The sequence below is a fragment of the Sinocyclocheilus rhinocerous genome, unplaced genomic scaffold (assembly GCF_001515625.1).
Source record: "Sinocyclocheilus rhinocerous isolate Xijiao unplaced genomic scaffold, SAMN03320098_v1.1 scaffold2026, whole genome shotgun sequence".
Lineage (NCBI taxonomy): Eukaryota > Metazoa > Chordata > Actinopteri > Cypriniformes > Cyprinidae > Sinocyclocheilus > Sinocyclocheilus rhinocerous.
The window spans coordinates 19,484-31,185 of NW_015624871.1; the positions used below are offsets into that span (position 1 = coordinate 19,484).

Here is an 11,702-nt window from a genome sequence, read left to right on the forward strand (position 1 = left end):
ACAAAGATAATATTCTTCACACAGAAAGATCATAGCATAGGCTACTCACAGTTTCATTAATATGGTGGATGTTTCCGTTGAAAATGGAGGATTTAGCCGTGTAACAGAGCTGTAAATCACCATCGGTAGGAGTATCCTGTGGGAATCTGGTAGAGTTTAACTCAGCCCCTCTGCTGTCGTGCGAATAAACCGCCCGGGCGCATTCCGCTCCTTTTGTCTCCACCGATTTGAGTGCGATGAGGGATTAATATGGGATTCTGATCCCATATATTAATGCTGTTGTGAGGATTGATGTGTGTAGGTTTGGACTGAGTATTTGAAAGAATACATATGGCAAGCGTAGTCTGCTCATCTCTGCTTGTGATAAATATGATCCATACCTTAAATGTCGAAGAGCAGAACCTTACAACCTTGTTCCCTAAATGTGTGGTAGGCGGCCTATTTGATATTTAATAACTGGCAATTTCCCTTCATTGCCTTATCGTGTTAAAATAGTTGACTATTTGTTTTCTTGTGGAACGCTGATTGAGCTTTAGAATATTTTTGGAACTTATCATATAAAAGTAGCTTTAACAGCCTGGCTTTAACACAACAATTTGTTGTTGATTTAATAATTTTAAAATAAATACAGGGGAGTCATCACACCAATTAATTAATTTTATTCTACAAACCTAATTCATATTCCCAAATATAGAGGAGACCGGGACTGGATCATCTATTTATGCTAGTGCTCCTGCCTTCAGCTGTTCCTTCTATATTTCCTGCAACAGCTACTGGTCTCCATTCATAGACCCTAGAGGCCTGGCAAGTCTGCATAAAGAAACGTAACAGGATACATATGTCAGAGGCGTGGCTAAAGGACCCCACCCATCCCAGCATGCATCTGTCTCAGTCCTATGGTCTCAGTGCAATGCTCATAAGTAGCCTACTTTGTGGGAGGGATGTATAGGCCTTGTTGGAATACACACAAAAAAAGTTAAAAATTAAAACATAAAATAATTTTTTTTTCTCACAGTTCTGACGTTTTTCTTGTGACTTCTCAGAATTGCAAGAAATGCAGAATTGCGAGATGTTAACTTGCAGTTGCAAAAAGAAAAGTCAGAATTGTGAGATAAAAAGTTGCTATTAGCTTTTGCATTGTTTTGCGAAATGTAAACCATAAAAAAAGAATTGCTAGATGCAAATTCAGAAAGTTGAGGAAAATAAACTTAGAATTTAGAATTAAGAGAGATATAAACTGGTAATTGTGAGAAAGGCAGAATTGTGAGATAGGCCTATATGAACTTAGAATTGTGAGAAAAAAAGTCAGAATTGCAAAATATAAACTCAGAATTGCAAGATGTAAACTCGGAATTGTGAGAGCCAAAGGGCTGAATTGTGAGATAAGACGTCACAATTATATTTATTTATTTACTGTTTGTTTGCTTGTTATTCCATGAAGGAAACTTCCCCAGTCTTTGCTTCTGAATACAGTTTGAAAATGAAAACTACTGCTTCTGTGATTTTGCTGAATATAACTTTGATTATTGTCTTTGGAGAATATGGACTCTGGTCCTGTTAGAGAAAAGGATCATTATTTTGCTCACATACAGTGGTAATTTAGATCAGTGTTTCCCAACCTTTTTTTAGTCGCGGCACCCTTTGGAAATTTTAACAAACTTGTGGCACCCTACAAAATTAATTTTGTCACAATATTTGAATTTCTAACTTCGATATGATAATTTGAAAAGTATAGATATTCGGTACAACAGGGAAGAACTGCAGAATATAATGTCATACAGATATTTTTAATATTAAAAATTGTCCATCAATGGTGGCAATCAGAAGGCTAATTTCTGATGAGATAATACGCAGAGCGTCACACCACGTGATAGTGAATCCTGCGCGGTGAACAAATTTTCGGCAGCCGAAATTTAGGTGCATCTCTAATTATTGGCGACATCAGAAATGTCTATTATATAATAGTTGCTTTTTTGAACATTTTAGCAATTTAAAAATATCAAAAAAATATTTTTACACGGCACCCCTGCTCTCGACAGACGGCACCCCGGTTGGGAAACACTGATTTAGATCACTCCTGAATTGATGTTGCCAGGCTGACCCACCATGGATTTCACAACAACCCTTTATATTTCACATAATTTTTAGTCTTAAAGGAAAGACAGAAAATCGATGGTAGTTCTGCCTTCACAAATATTATCTGTCTCACTAAATGTTAAAGATTTTTGTACACAAGTCCCTAACTTTCACTATTTACCTTCCATGTGATCCTCCAGTCTGTAGTGCTGTATTCAGGTGTGGTGAGTTGCCTGTGGCAACTGAATGCAGATAGTGAGAGCTCATGAGGCTGCTGTGATTCTTTATTCATGCCACCAGAGATTACCAGTCAGCTCTTCTGAGGAACAGGTGACTAAAACATACCTGTCTCTTCCTCATGCTCTGTGTTGTTATACTGAGCATGGTCACATTCTTGCTCTCAACTATTATAACTGGGGCAGACATCCTCCTCACTTTCAAAATTTCTGTGTTTCTTTTATGTTTTATGGTGGGTTGGGGTGCACAAACAGACATTTTTATAGCTCTACAAAACCATAGTGTTTACACTTTTTGGGGGTTACATATTCATTGCTCCTCCGTTTATCATTTAATAACAGAATGGGATTATCCCTCTTTTTTATATAAAAATAATTCAGTATTTTATACTATTATGCTAGTAAATAAAGCCAAAAATCCAGCTCTTCACACTCCTGCAGCTCTGTTGTCTGCTGACTTCCATCCTGACGGTCTTATCGGCTCTGCTGAGGCTGACTGTCAGATGAACATCTTGAATTTAAAGGATCAATGTAGTCATACCAGTTGAGAGCATGTAATTGGCCACAGTAAAGTTATTAAACTAAAGAGTAATTTACTGATTTGATTTGTATGTCATTCTCTCTCTCTCTCTCTCTCTCTCTCTCTGTACTGAACAAAATCTGAATTTACCATTCCAATCATATATTTAAATGTATTATAATTATTATATTATATATTAAAATTAAAAGTATTAGCCTACATATTAAAATATATTCCTTCCCTTGATTTGTGATTTACTATATCTTTTTCCAAAATAGAAGGGAAAAAATACAGTATCTGATGCATTAAGAGCCAATAATGTAAATCGAAATGGATTACTATGATTTTTTCCCCCATTAGCCTACTTTGTGCAATCTTAAATTTGCCATTGCAGATATTATTTTTATGATCTCTTAATTTTATTGCAATTGTATTAAAGGAGGATTGCTTCTTAATTGCATTGACATTTGTCAAATCTATTCATTTCACTATTTATTTAATTACAATGAAGTTGTCAAATAAATTCTTTCACCATTTCTGGCATGACTTTTTTCCTCTGGCACTAAATGATGCGTGTTATTTGAAGCTCTTGGGTTGTGTGCTGTAGCAGGTCTAACCTCCTGAGACCCTGTGACCTCATATGAGGACATTATATTTTGGTGTATTTCTCTGAGACTATACATGTCACATTTTTTACAATTTTCATAATCATTTTTTTATGCTCTAAACAATGTAAAGACTATTTTTTTCCTAAAAATCTTTTCTCGGGTCTTAAGAGGCTAATTCAGTGGCTGAATCACATGGCAATGACTGGATCAGGAGTAATGAGAGGCCATGAGCTCAAAGATCTGCAGTTTACATCGCACAGCTTCAGAATACAACCGACCATGAGATCAAATTGTGGATTTTTTTTTTTTTTCACACTGATCATCTTGGATTTATCGATCCTTATCTCTCATATACGGTAAGATCGGCAGATTAATGCGCATTTTAATTAAATCAGTTTAGAAAACAGCACATAAATTCTAAATACCGCTAATATTATATAAAGCTAAGTGATTCAGATGCAACTCAATGGCGTTTTTTCAGTTCGCATTGATGTTCTATTTATGTCGTCGGGTTTTGTTTATGTTGCTACGCTATGCTTCTGCAGTAACGGGACACTGCCGCTATTGCACTCACGCACTGCCCAGCAGACAGCATTAGGCTAAGTGCTCTTCGACAGACTCCAACCATTCCCATGAAGCCACATCACATTTTCATTAAATATGTCAAATGATTACTCTAAATACTTTTAGGTTCCATTACGCTGTGCCGAAAGACAATTAATGTGTCTCTTTGCATAGCTTTGCTTGTCTGGTAAACGCGAGAAAATTCCTTTGCTGCAACACAGCTGTAAATGTATTCAGTGTTACATTTATAGCCTAATTATTGTTTATAAAAGTGTAACTGTTTAAATAAATTATTTTTCAATGTTATTTTTCAAAATTATTTTTCAGATTCCATAGGTTTTTAGCATTTAGTATAGTGTTAGATTTTTATTCCTCAAATAATAGTCTTATTCCACTATTTCTCTTAAAGGGATAGTTCACCCAAAAATGACAATTAGCCCATTATTTAATCACCCTCAAGCCATCCTTACTTTCCTTACATCCTTACTTACATCCTAGACTTCCTTCTTTCAGATGAATCCAATCGGAATTGTATTAAAAATTGACTTTGATCTTCCAAGCTGTTTAATGGCAGTCAGCGGGTGTTGCAGTTCATCAATCCAAAAGAAGTGAAATAAAGCGCATGCATCCATAATAAAAAGTACCTCAGTAAGTCTCTAAAACCAACCATTGTTTACCCCTATTATTATGTAATTATTAAATATTCACCTTTCAATGACCATCTACCACAACAGCAAGTATTATATCATTATTTTAGTCATTTTATTTATTTTCAGGCACTCTTTGACACTCATCAACCATCAAATAGTTGTAGCATAATCACTGTGCACATCCTCAACATGTTCTCCCCTCCCTCCATTCATCCTCAGAGTATCTGGAGCAAGAGATCAGTCGTTCTCTCTGTCCTCCTCTGAAAGGGCCTTTACCTACAGCTACACCAATCCCATCAGCCCCACAGCCTAGAGAGCTGCTCTCCATTGAGGAGGAGAGCGAGAGACTGGCCAGAGAACTCAGAGAGGTAAGAGGAGGAAAAAGTAGGCTGAATGAATATCTGGTGTTCCAGAAAGAATATCATGTAGTGCAAGTGGTGATCTTGACCCAGTTTGCATGTAGGTATCAAGGAATAGGGACAGTCTACGTAACCAGCTGACCCAGGGTCCTGAAGCAGAGCATTTTACTACCAACCTCACAGGTAAAAAATCTGGCTCTTAGCATGCCTACTATCAAGAGATGTCTGTCAGATATCCACCAAACCTTCTCATAACGTCCTTCAGGGTTCCACCTCCAACTCTTGAGACCACAGTGCTATTGGACAGCAGGCAAGGTATGTGTCTGAGGTGAGGACAATATCCATCTAAAAGAGGGAGGGTAGCAATCATTGTAATCCTTGCCTATTTTCACAGTGATGCCATACAAGAACCATTTTGGTTCTCCCCAAAGAACCTTTCAGTGAACTGTTCTTAAGAGAACCATGTTTTTCTTAGTGCGATGAACATTTTATTAATCTAAAAAAAATTTTTTTTTCCTTTATAAAGAATCTTTTGAATCTCAATTAATCTTTTTGAATCTCAATGAAAAGATTCCATGGATGTTAAAGGTTCCTCATGGAACCATCAATGCCAATAAAGAACCTTTATTTTTAAGACTGTAGTGAGAAATGTTATGGTGCGGTCACATTGGCCATTGTTCTGTGAAGTTTTGCAGGCAAAATGGAGTCATTCAAATAGAAATCTGTGCAATCGGGAATTTTGCATAAGGGCGAAAAAGATTTTGCAGATTTTGCTCATTTTCAAGTTGGTCACTTGAATTCACTACACTGACCAATGGAGTTCTGTGTGAGCTGTGCTTTATTCATCTCCAAGCCGTTGACAAGTGACTGAACCTTTTTCCCTCTCAGAATATCGCTGAAATATCACTAATGTAGGGATACCTACACTTCACTTTCAACAAGTCACTTTCAACTTAAACATGAACAAAATCTGCATAGGGAACTTTTCACCCTCACACAAATCTCCCAATCACATGGATTTCTATTGACTGAAATTCGTCAGCAAAATTTTGCAGAGCAACGGTAAATGTGACCACACCTTTAGGCAGTAAGTTGTATATTATTTTCATATTTCAGTTGTGAACAAGTATGTAACAAGCCCCTAATAATGCTATTGACATCTTTCCTGCACAGTTTTGTCACTGGTGTGGTCCATCCGTGAAAGGTTCCAGCATTTGAGAGGCTGCTATGGAGGGTCTGTCGTGGTTACGTCATTGTAGACTTCTGGGAAATGGAGGAAAGGCTGGAAGTGCCAGACACTGTAAGAGAGTGTTATATTAACTGAATCAGGCAACTCATTTAGATGAAATTGGCCATATACATCATATGTATTTCTTTCTCACAGGGAGAGATGATTCACTGGAGTGTCTTTGGGATCTCTTTTTGGGGAGAGCAGATTGGGCAGAAAGTGAAGAAGATCTGTGATTGGTGCATTTATAGCTTAATTAAATTTAATTATAGCTTACTATAGTACACTTTCATGATATCACATTATTCCAATCTCTATAATCCCATTTATAAATGAATAATATAAATTGAGAATCTCTCTTTTCATAGTTTCCACACACATACCTTCGTGTATCCAGAGGGTTTGGAGGAGAGAGAAGGAATACTTCAGGGGCTGGAAAGCAGGATAGTGGACATCAAAATGGTGACTGGAATGTTCCTTTCATTACACAATTACATTTGCTTTGAAATAAGACCATACAGTAGCACCAAAAAGAACTCAGGCACTGCAGAAACACTTAAAATGTATGAATTTTATTGTATTCAGGTGCTGTCTCAGACGGAGCAGTATATGCAGCAGCTGCTGTCTCGCTGCATGTGTCAGAGGCCACAGTGGAAGATATGTGTGCAGAAGTGTAAAGCTGTGCAGTGACGGTCCTTAACCTTTGCAGCCCTTCAGTTACAGACAAGTGTCTCATCGCAGAGGCCTGGTGCCCCGTTACCAAACTTCCCCTGTTGCAGACCGCTCTGATAGAAGGAACGGTGAGATAAGACTATTTAATAAACTGTTTCACACAAAATACGTCACAAAGAAGTCAAGTGTGATTTTCAAGTATTGAAGAAGTATAGAGGGCGAGGGCTAGAAATGCAGGAAATTACTTATTTTCTCATTTACAGCAGGATTCGGAGCAGTGAATTTTGCAATGGAGTATTGTTTTTTTGTCCTTTCTGTTTCTTAGAGAACAAGTGGTAGCAGTGTGGACTCCTTCTACAACCGTCTACCTGCACCCACATCTCCAACACTCTTTAGCACCAACATATTCGCTTCCAGAACATTGTGGATGCTTATGGTGTAGCCAGTTACAGAGAGGTTAATCCAGGTATCTCTCACACACAGTCACATGGAAGCAGACACAAGTCATTCTAGTTAACTAAAGTTTGAGGTAAACAACCTACGGAAGATACGAAATCCCATCGCAGTAAATGTCTTGTGTGTGTGTTTGTTCCCTTTTTAGCTGTGTACACCGTCATTACTTTTCCCTTCCTGTTTGGGGTGATGTTTGGAGATGTTGGTCACGGTTTACTCATGACATTGGCTGCTCTGTGGATGATTCTGGAGGAAAGAGACTCTAAAATGAGGAATAACACTAAAGAGGTTGCTTTCATTTTCTACACAGCTTAATCTTTGCAGCTGCCATCCAGACTAAGAAAAACATTTAAATAGAACATACTATGCAGTTTTGAGATTATGCATTACTGTTCAAAAGTTTGGGGTCGGAAAGTGTTTTGTTTGTTTTAAAATAAGTCTCCTATGCTCACCAAGGCTGCATTTATTTGATCAAACGTACAGTAAAAACTGTAATATTGTGAAATATTATTACAATTTAAAATAAATGTTTTCTGTTTGAATATATTTTATAATAAAATTTATTCCTGTGATGGCAAAACTGCATATTCACCAGTCATTAGTCCAGTCTTCAGTGTCACATGATCCTTCAGAAATCATTGTAACATGCTAATTTGCTGCTCCAGAAACATTTCTTATCATCAGTATTGAAAACAGCTGGGATGCTTTTTTTTTTTTCAGGAGTTTATTGATGAATATAAAGTTCAAAAGAACAGCATTTATTTGAAATGTAAATCTTTTGTAACATTATATCTTTAAATGTCTTATAACTACTTTTACTTTTGATCAATGTTATGCATTCTTGCTGAATAAAATATTAATTTCTTAAAAAACGAATAATCACAACTTTTAAACAGTACCATATCTGTCTGCTTTCTTCGCATCCATCACTTATAGAATGCTCTTTAGGTTTGTACAGCATTTGTTTGTTAGCTTTTTCTATGTGTGTCTTTTAGATTTGGCGTATGCTGTTTGGTGGGAGATATCTGATTCTTCTGATGGGGTTGTTCTCCATTTATACTGGGGCTGTTTATAATGAGTGCTTCAGTAAAGGACTCAGCCCTCTTTCTTCTGGCTGGCACCTGAAACCCATGATGCAGCACTACAACTGGAGGAACATGCACAATATTACATCCAAGGCAAAGATTAACCATAAGGTAGATTTTAACTTAAAGGTTTAACAGTGCTCTAATGACAAGGATAGTAATGGTGGAAATGTTCAACAGCTTTTTTTTTTTTAGAGCAAGACTATATTAATTCTCCTAAAAGTGAAAATTCAGTCATCATTTACTCACTCTCATGTCGTTCCAAACCCATAAGACATTTGTTCAACTCAAATGAAGATACTTAATGAACCCTGAGAGATTGGCTTTGGGTAAAAGTGTCTGCCAAATGAATAAATGTAAATGTATTAAGAGCATTAAGACAAAGTTCAATGTTATATAAAGTATCAATGTTTATATGTGAATAAAAGCCTAAATAAAAGTTGTTCTTCGTATTAAGTGATCATGGTTCTTCAGAAGACTTAAACCACTAGATTAATATGAATTACTTTTACAGTGTCTTTACTTTTTGAAGCATCAAATGTTTTGGTTGTTTAGACTTTCAATGAAGGGACAGAAATCGAAGATGAGCTAAAGTCTTATGGGTTTGGAATGCCATAATTGTAAGTAAATGATGACAGAATGTTTATTTTTGGGTGAACAGTTCCTTTCCGGGTATGTGTTTATGCAGAAATTAACTTTTAAAAATAAATCCACCCTGAACAATTTACTGGAGTGAATCAAAATAAAATTTCAAAGCCAGGCCCAATCTCCACTGTGTCCTCCATAACTACAAAAATATGTACATCAAACCACTAGAAGCACTAAATGAAACTGAAAATGCATATTTTCTTTTCTACACGAGCATCTCAGACAACCCTGTAGACCCTTCTGACAAGCTACTGAATGAAACACAGACAAATCACAGAAATTCCTTTATTCTACATTGTTAATTATTCCTAATGGTTGTCAGGAAGTTCAGGACTTCCTTCCCTTTATGACATCCTGCTTTCTTGGAGTAAGACTGACTGTTTAAGTCCGTCTCTCTAATCATTAGGCCACAACTGCACCCTTATAGTAATTTCAATAGGAATCTGTTCAATTGGCAATTTCATGTGAGGGATAAAGATTCGCCCAAACAGGTTTAACAACGGGTTCAAGTTGGGCAGTCGAGCAGATTTGCCATGTTGACCAACAGAAAGTTGCTTGGTTTGAAAGTGTCTTCTGTGTGAGCTGTGCTTCATACATCACTACACTATTGACAACAGACACTAATGTGAACACACATATACACTGTAAAACAGTGTTCACTTATCACTTATCCATCACTGCTGCTTGCCTGTTTGATCTCATTTTACACTCACTTTCACTTATGTCTTCTTTCTTCTGGACTGGTTCAGTGATGAAACTTTCAGGAGCAACCAGTACCTCACTTTGGATCTGAATATTAGTGGAGTTTCCCAGGGACCATATCCATTTGGTATTGACCCAGTAACAAGGCCTTTAATGAAATCACCCTTGTGTCTAGCTCACTCTAAGGTTTAGATTTGACTGTATTTCATTTCCTGGTCCTTAGATCTGGAGTCTTGCCAATAACCACCTCACCTTCCTCAACTCCTATAAGATGAAGATCAGGGGTCATTCATATGACTTTTGGAGTCTGCTTATCCTTCTTCAACTACATGTGAGTCATAAAGTACGAATAATTTTTGTTTACATTGATTTGCTTCATATTTCTGATCTGTTTAGTGGATTTATAATTCCTTTGTTTTTTTCTTGGCCTCAGGTACTCTGGGGTTGTGAGCAGCATGTTCCTGGTGTTGATTCCTGAGCTAGTGTTCATGCTGTGTTTTTTTTGGGTACCTTGTCTTCATGGTGGTGTTTAAATGGATCGCGTTTGGACCTCAGGATTCAGACTGCGCTCCCAGCATCCTAATACACTTCATTGACATGTTCGTGTTTGCTGAGAACCCTGACAACCCACCACTTTATCCAGGACAGGTGAGAGAATCATTCAGCACTGATTCTTTCAGCTTTTTTTTTTTTGCATTGTACTATAGTTTTCTGCCATGACTAACGCATTCATGTCTTCTCATTGTCTTTAGATGATAGTGCAGAGGGTATTAGTGTGCTTGGCAATGCTGGCAGTTCCAGTGCTGTTACTGGGAAAACCGCTCTTCCTGTACTTCAGGCACAGGAGGAATAACAGGAGAACGGTAAGTACGTAGGGGTGAAATTAGGCTGTTCTGGCATCTTTGATTAAAAATAAATTAACAAATGAATCCATTGTAAATAATTACATTTTTGAATATATATTTGAACTGAAATCATAAAAGTATCACAAACCATAACAATGTGCCCAACATAGCTGACAATCAATATACTCATTGAAAATAGGTGATTGTAGATAAAATACTAAAAAAAGGGGGAGGGCTTAAAATAATGTGTTCAAAATGTTCAACACAGAAGAAAATAACATCACATGATGCTGGTTGCATGATGTTGTAATGAACCATTTTTAATGGCAAAGGGGTGTTCATTAAGTAACACAGTGAACAGAACTTTTGATAAATGATTAATATTTTCTTAATTTAATTTAAACAAAATTTAATTTAAACTCAAATTTTTTTTTCTAAAGCATTTAGGTATTAGAAATACATTTTATATTTAATTTAATGCTCGCATCTCAGCTTGTCTAATAGACATTTCTTGCTGGATGAAGGACCATCACCTTCAACTCAACCTTGCCAAGACAGAACTGCTTGTGGTTCCATCAAACCCATCGTTTCATCACAGTTTCACCATCTAGTTTGGCACATCAACCATAACTCCTTCAAAAACAGCCAGAAACCTTGGAGTTATGATTGATGACTTTCTCAGTCAGACCACATTGCTAAACCTGCCCGGTGCTGCAGATTTGCTTTATTCAACATCAAGAAGATCAGGCCCTTTCTTTAGGAAAATGCTTCACAACTCCTTGTTCAAGCTCTTGTTCTATCCAGGCTGGACTATTGCAATGCTCTCTTGGCAGGTCTTCCAGCCAGTTCTATCAAACCTTTACAATTAATCCAGAACGCGGCAGCAAGATTAATTTTTAACGAGCCAAAAAGGCGTGACGCACGTCACACCTCTGTTCATCAATTTGCACTGGCTACCAATAGTTGCTCGCATAAAATTCAATGCATTAATGTTTGCCTACAAAACCACCACTGGCTCTGCACCCATTTACCTAAATTCATTACTTCAGAGTTATG

General features: G+C 37.0%; 1 pseudogene; it reads left to right on the top strand.

Annotated features, from left to right (window-relative positions):
• The first annotated feature begins 3,648 nt into the window (after positions 1–3,648).
• LOC107746430 (V-type proton ATPase 116 kDa subunit a-like) lies at positions 3,649–11,159 on the top strand (annotated as a pseudogene).
• Positions 11,160–11,702: the final 543 nt, after the last annotated feature.